Source organism: Sorex fumeus, unplaced genomic scaffold (assembly GCF_029834395.1).
Source record: "Sorex fumeus unplaced genomic scaffold, SorFum_2.1 ptg000025l, whole genome shotgun sequence".
Classification (NCBI taxonomy): Eukaryota; Metazoa; Chordata; class Mammalia; order Eulipotyphla; family Soricidae; genus Sorex; species Sorex fumeus.
The window spans coordinates 1,101,838-1,107,851 of record NW_026606082.1 but is presented as its reverse complement, the minus strand read 5'-3'; positions in this window follow the sequence as shown (position 1 = coordinate 1,107,851).

Below are 6,014 nucleotides of genomic sequence, written 5' to 3'. Positions count from 1 at the left end.
GTCCCAAGCAAAGGGCCAGCTGCTGGCAAAGGAGGGGAGACTCCTGTTCGGGGCGCTCTGTCCTCAGTCCACCGGCGCCAGCTGGAACTGGAACTCAAGGTCCAAAGTCTGGAGCGAGAGCTAGCCAGAAGCGGGCTCCAGGCTGCTCGCAGGGGCTGGCCCTTGCCAGGCTGGGAAACCTCCCCTCGGCCCTAGAGCTAGGGTCCCTGAGAAGTTGCCTGCCATTTCGGGCAGAACCGAGTCCCTCTGTGAACCGGCAGAGGGGGAGGGCGGGCCGGAGGGCGGTGCTCTTGGAGGGCTGATGGGCACAAGGGGACCGGGCTCCGGCCCAGCTGGAGAGGATTCTCTTCCTTCTCTCTCCCTGCTGCCGCCCAGCAGGCAGGGAGGGCTGTTCTGGGGCCATCATGGGCCAGGTTTGTGGGGAGGCAGGGAGGCAGAGGTACAGGGCAGGGGGGCTCGGGGGCCACGCGCGGACACAGGGTGCGAAAGACCGAGGGCCGGTGCAAGGAGGAGCCTGTTTGGACGTGGGAGGTGTGTGGGCCTGTGCTTTTGGACCTGCGGCACTGGCAGCAGGACTGCAGGGCCAAACATGCAGCTGCCATGAAGGGCCCAAGTTCCTCAGCGTCGGGGCCAGCGTGATAGCACAGCGGGGAGGGCGTTTGCCTTGCACACAGCCAACCGGGGTTTGATCCCCAGCATCCCATAGGGTCCCCCGAGCACTGCCAGGAGTGACTTCTGAGTGTAGAGCCAGGAGGAACCCTTGAGCATTGCTGGGTGTGACCCAAACAAAGAACAAACAAAGATCCTCAGGGTCATGCTCTGAATGGGGAGACTGAGGCCCTGAGAGATGCACCTGCCTCGGGCCCCGGGATGCGTCTTTTGTAAAGTTCCAAGGCTCACACATCCCTTTTGGGCGTCGTCAAATAAAAAGGTGACCATGGGGCAGGGGGAGGGGCAGCTGAGTGACAGCACAGCAGGGAGGGCATTTGCCTTGCACGTGGTCGATCTGTGTTCCGTCTCTGGCATCCCATATGGCCCCCTGAGCATCACCAGGAGTGATTCCTGAGTGTAGGACCAGGACTAACCCCTGAGTATTGCTAGGTGTGACGCAAAAAAAAAAAAAAAAAGTGAAAATGGAGATGGGGAAGAGAGCATCAAGGACAGGAGCACATGTTTGGCATGTGGGGGCCCCAGGTCTGGTCCCTGGCATCTCGTGGTTCCTGGAGCACAGCCTTAGTGGTTCCTGGAGGGTGTAGCCTCCCAGAAAGTCTATTTTAAAGGGGAAGATAAAAGTAGGTGGGCTGGAGGGACAGGACAGAGGTTAAGGCACTTGCCTTTCATTCCACCGACCCCAGCCTGAATCCACAAATGGTCTGCCAGGAATAGCCTCTGCTGGGGATGACCCAAAATGGCTTTACACATTCACATAGGTAAACTAAGGTGTATAAAGAGAAAGGGATGCCCTAAGATCTAGGGAGGCAGTACCACAGGGCCCAGGGGTTGCGAGCCCTCTTGAGCCAACTGTGCAGTGCAGAAGTCAGGGACACCACAGGGACACAAGAGCCCAGAGGGTCGCTGGAAGCTATCCATGTTTATTTGGTAGGAGCTGCAGGGACAAGAGGGACTGGCTGATCAACTGGAAGATTCAAGGAAGTGTGATTCTCCCTCTAGACACGCATGCGCACACACAAACACACAGACACAGACAGACAGACAGACAGACACACACACACACACACACACACACACACACACACACACACCACTACACACCCTGATTTCAATCCGGCTAAGGAGACTTCAGATCTGTTTCTATGTTGGTAGACCTGTGGGCTTACTTCTAAAAAAATAAAAAAAAGCCATGCTGTTTGCAGAGCCAGAAGGCAGCCCTATAGAGAACCACTGGGGGTGGCCAAAAACCAATTACGGTACAGGATGAACTCAACCAGAAGGGAGACGACTTTGGTGCTTTCTCTTCTAACTGGTTCCTCTTCTCCACTCTGGCCCTTCCGGAGGCCCACGGAGTGGGAAGGGGAACCAGAGAGTTCTTACTTCTCCTTGCTCCGCCCCCAACCCACCACCCCGCCCCCAAGCCCCCCACCTTACCCCCAGCCCCACCACTACAGGCCACTGGGGCACAGGTTGTTTGCACAGAGTCCTCCGAACGACCCAACTTTTAAATAAACCCGAGCTGAGTCAAGGCAGGCTCATTTAGGGTGCCCCACTCAGGCCTGAAACCGGGAGGGAACCAAAGCGGAACACTAAGATCCAAAAGGCTAAGTCCCCCAGAGCTCATTCGCAGATGTGGATGTGAACTTTGGAGAACGGGTGCCACCAACACTTCCCTTTCCCTGGTGAGAGACAACTCCCGACACTGCTTACACAAAACTGCACGTTCTTGGGGCTGGAGCAATTATACAGCGGGGAGGGCATCTGCCCTGCACGTGGCCAACCTGGGTCCGATCCCCAGCATCCCACTTGGTCTCCCAAGCACCACCAGCAGTAATTCCTGACTGCAAAGCCAGGAATAACCTCCGAACATCGCTGGATGTGACACCCCACCCAAAAAATACCCAGCAAAACAAAACAAAACAAAAAACCCCAAACCAAACTAACCAAACAAACAAACCCAGCACATTTTCCTCTCTAATAAAGCGGTTTTCTTTCTTTTTCTTTTTCTCTTTTTGGGTGGGGGCCAGACCCAGCAGTGCTCAGACATTACTCCCGGCTCTACATTCAGGAATCACTCTTGATGGTGCTCTGGAGACTATACGGGATGCTGGGGATCAAACCGGGGTTGGCTACGTGCAAGGCAAGCGCCTTTCCTGCTGGCACTATGACCCTGCCCCATGAGCTGCGTTTCTGAAAACCCAGTCACAGATGCTTTGCCTTGGCATATGCAACAGAGAGGACTATTGCCTTACACTGGTGGGAATGCAGAGACGCTTCTTTGGATGCTGTCCCTGGACCCACAGGCCAGTGGGCACCCCTTGCTCCTGTTCTCTAAGGGCCAGTGATGCTGGAGGGAGTGTGAGCTGACCCAGTCTTTTGGGAAGACAATAGGGACACTCCTCAAAAAACTAGGCATGGGGGGTGGGAGGGATGCTGGGACCTGTGGTGGTGGAGGATGGGCGCTGGTGGAGGCATGGGTACTTGATCACTGTATAACTGAAACCCAAGCACAAAAATTTATAAGTCTATAACTGTACCTCGTGGTGTCTTACTAATAAAAAAAAGCTAGGCATTGAGCTTCCATTAGACCCAGCAATCCCACTCCTTGGAATACATCCCAAGGGCCCCAGAGCACAATGTGGGAAAGACATCTGTACCCCTGTGTTCATTGCAGCATGATTCACAAGAGCCAGAATCCAGAAATAACCCAAGAGCCCAAGAACAGATGCGTGGATAAAGAAACCATGACACATACGCATGATGGAATACTACTCGACTCTAAGGAAAGATCGAGGCAGGGGCTGGAAAGATTGTGCAGCAGACAGCGCATTTGCCTTGCACGTGACTGACCCAGGTTCAATTCTCAGCATCCTGAAGGGTTCACAGAGCACCGCCAGGAGTGATTCGTGAGCACAGAGCCAGGAGTGACCCCTGAACATCACCAAGTGTGACTCAAGAGCCAAAAAATGAAAAAGAGAAGAAAGAAAAGATAAAATCATACAGCTTGCTGCTTCGTGGATGGATCTGGGGAGTACCTGTTGGGTGAAGGTGGTCAGAGGGAGAGAGAAAGATACAGAATGATCTCTTTATGCAATATAAAGAAACATAGCCAGGGGATAAAATGCCCAAAGTCTGGGAATGATACAATTACAACTTCAGGGAAGTGGTCATGCTGGAGGGAGGATGGGGTTCTGAAAGGAGGTAGAAAGTGCCTACTACAGGGGCTGGAGCTATAGTCCATTGGGTAGGGCGTTTGCCTTGCATGTGGCCGACCCCAGTTCAATCCCCAGCATCCTATAGGGTCCCCCAAGCACCGTCAGGAGTAATTCCTGAGTGCAGAGCCAGGAGGAACCCCAGAGCATCGCCAGACGTGACCCAAAAAGAACAAAAAAGAAAAAAAGAAAGAAAGTGGCTACTACAGAGGCAGGCTGAGGGGCAGGAAGGGACATTGGTAGAGGGGAGTGGACACTGGTGAAGGGCTGGCTGTTACATTGTTCCACCTGAAACTCAGCCATGAGTAACTTGCCGAAATAGAGAAATAAATAAATAAATAAATAACATTGAGACCAGTGGCTCTCCCCTCTTGCCATCAGAAAAAGAAAAAAAGAGAAGAGTTCCACAAAATTTTCCCCAAAGCCACCTTTCAAGGGCTTTTGTACCTGACGTGAGATGCACCTTCGAGATGAAGGCTGTGGCAGGCCAGACCGAGGCCTGAGCAAGTGGTCCCAGAGCCAGGATATGGGGAAGGGCGGGCCAGGAACCAGGGGTGCTGGGCCAGCGGCAGGGATGGTGGGGGTCTTATATCACTCAGAGAGGCCGCAGGATGGGAGGCCTGCAGGGGGAACTTCCAAATGTGCACGTGGAGGCAGAGGGGTTCCAGGATACAGAACAAGGGAACATTGTCCTATCAGTAAGTCAAGCCAGAATGCCCTGGTGTCTGCCACCACGATCCTGTCTCTCTCTCCACACGTGTCCACCACACCACACACACCACAGAGGTGTCTACCATCACGGAAGCCCCAACCCACAGCTCTCCTCCCTTCCATTCTCCACCAGCAGCCCAAGCAGAGCATTCCCCTGATCTTGCCATTCTCTTCCCGCCTCTTCTCTCACAGGGGTGGGGTTCTGTCCCAGCCCCTCCCCAGCAAAAATGACACCCTCCCTAGGCCAGTCAATCCGGCTCAACAGACCAAGAGCAAGTACCCCTCAGCGGTAAACCTTCCCTGACTTCCCCAGGATTTGGTTTTGCTTCTGCACACATAGAACAAATTCACAGAGAAAGATGAACTGGGGCTGAAACCATAGTAGAGCGACTGCCCTGGACATGGCTGGGCCCGATTCAGTCTCCGGCACCCCCATGGTCCCCTGGGTACCACCAGGAGTGATTCCCGAGTGCAGAGCCAGGAGTAAGCCCTGGGTGTGGCCCAAAAACCAAGGGGGAAAAAAAAAAACAAAATAACTCCTTTGGGAAAGCCGGGAGTGCTGGCTTGGACCACACCTGGCGATGCTCTGGGTTCCTCCCGGCTCCTCACTCAGGAATCAGTCCTGGTGATGCTCCAGGGACCAGATGTGATGCACAGATCAAACCCAGGACGGCAGCATGCAAGGCAAGCGCCCTCCCCGCTGTAGTGTCACTCCAGCCCCAGCAAAGTAACTCTTAATGTGCTGAGTGATCACACATGTGTGTATGTGTGCACTGACAGGCATCCCTTTGGGCAGTGCCAGACCCAAGGCCTTCCACATGCAAGACACGCGCATGTGGGGCACCGAGATACGGCTCCTGGACTCGGGCCTCGCCCGACTCCTGGCTATTCACTGATGGCACTGAGCGGGTGCTCCAGCAACGTTTCCGAGTGAATCCGTGCAGGGACAGACGAATTTCTGCAAACTCTGCGGCTTTGGGCTGAGGAACCGGGTTCGAGCTGCAGGTCCCAGCAGCAGCCTCCGTTTTCCCGGGCTCCGCGGGCGGACAGGGAGGCGGAGGCGAGCGGGGTCGAGTTCCCGGGCCGAGCGGGCGCGGGTGGACGGGGTCCGGCGCCGCCCGGAGCTCCCGCGCACGCGCGCACGCCGCCGGCTCCCGGCCGCCCCCGCCCCGCCCCCGCCCCGCCCCCGCCCCGCCCCGCTGGCCCCGCCGGCCCCGCCCCCGGCCCGAGGCCCCGCCCCGGCCCCGCCCCGCGCAGACCCGGCGCAGACCCGGCGCAGACCCGGCGCGCCGGCGCGGGAGGCGGGGCGGGGGCGGCGCGCGGACGCGCGGGGATGGGCGGCGCGGCCCCCGCTCGGCCCCCGCTCGGCCCCGCTCGGCCCCGCTCGGCCCGGCCGCCCGCCCGCGCGCGCCTCCTCAG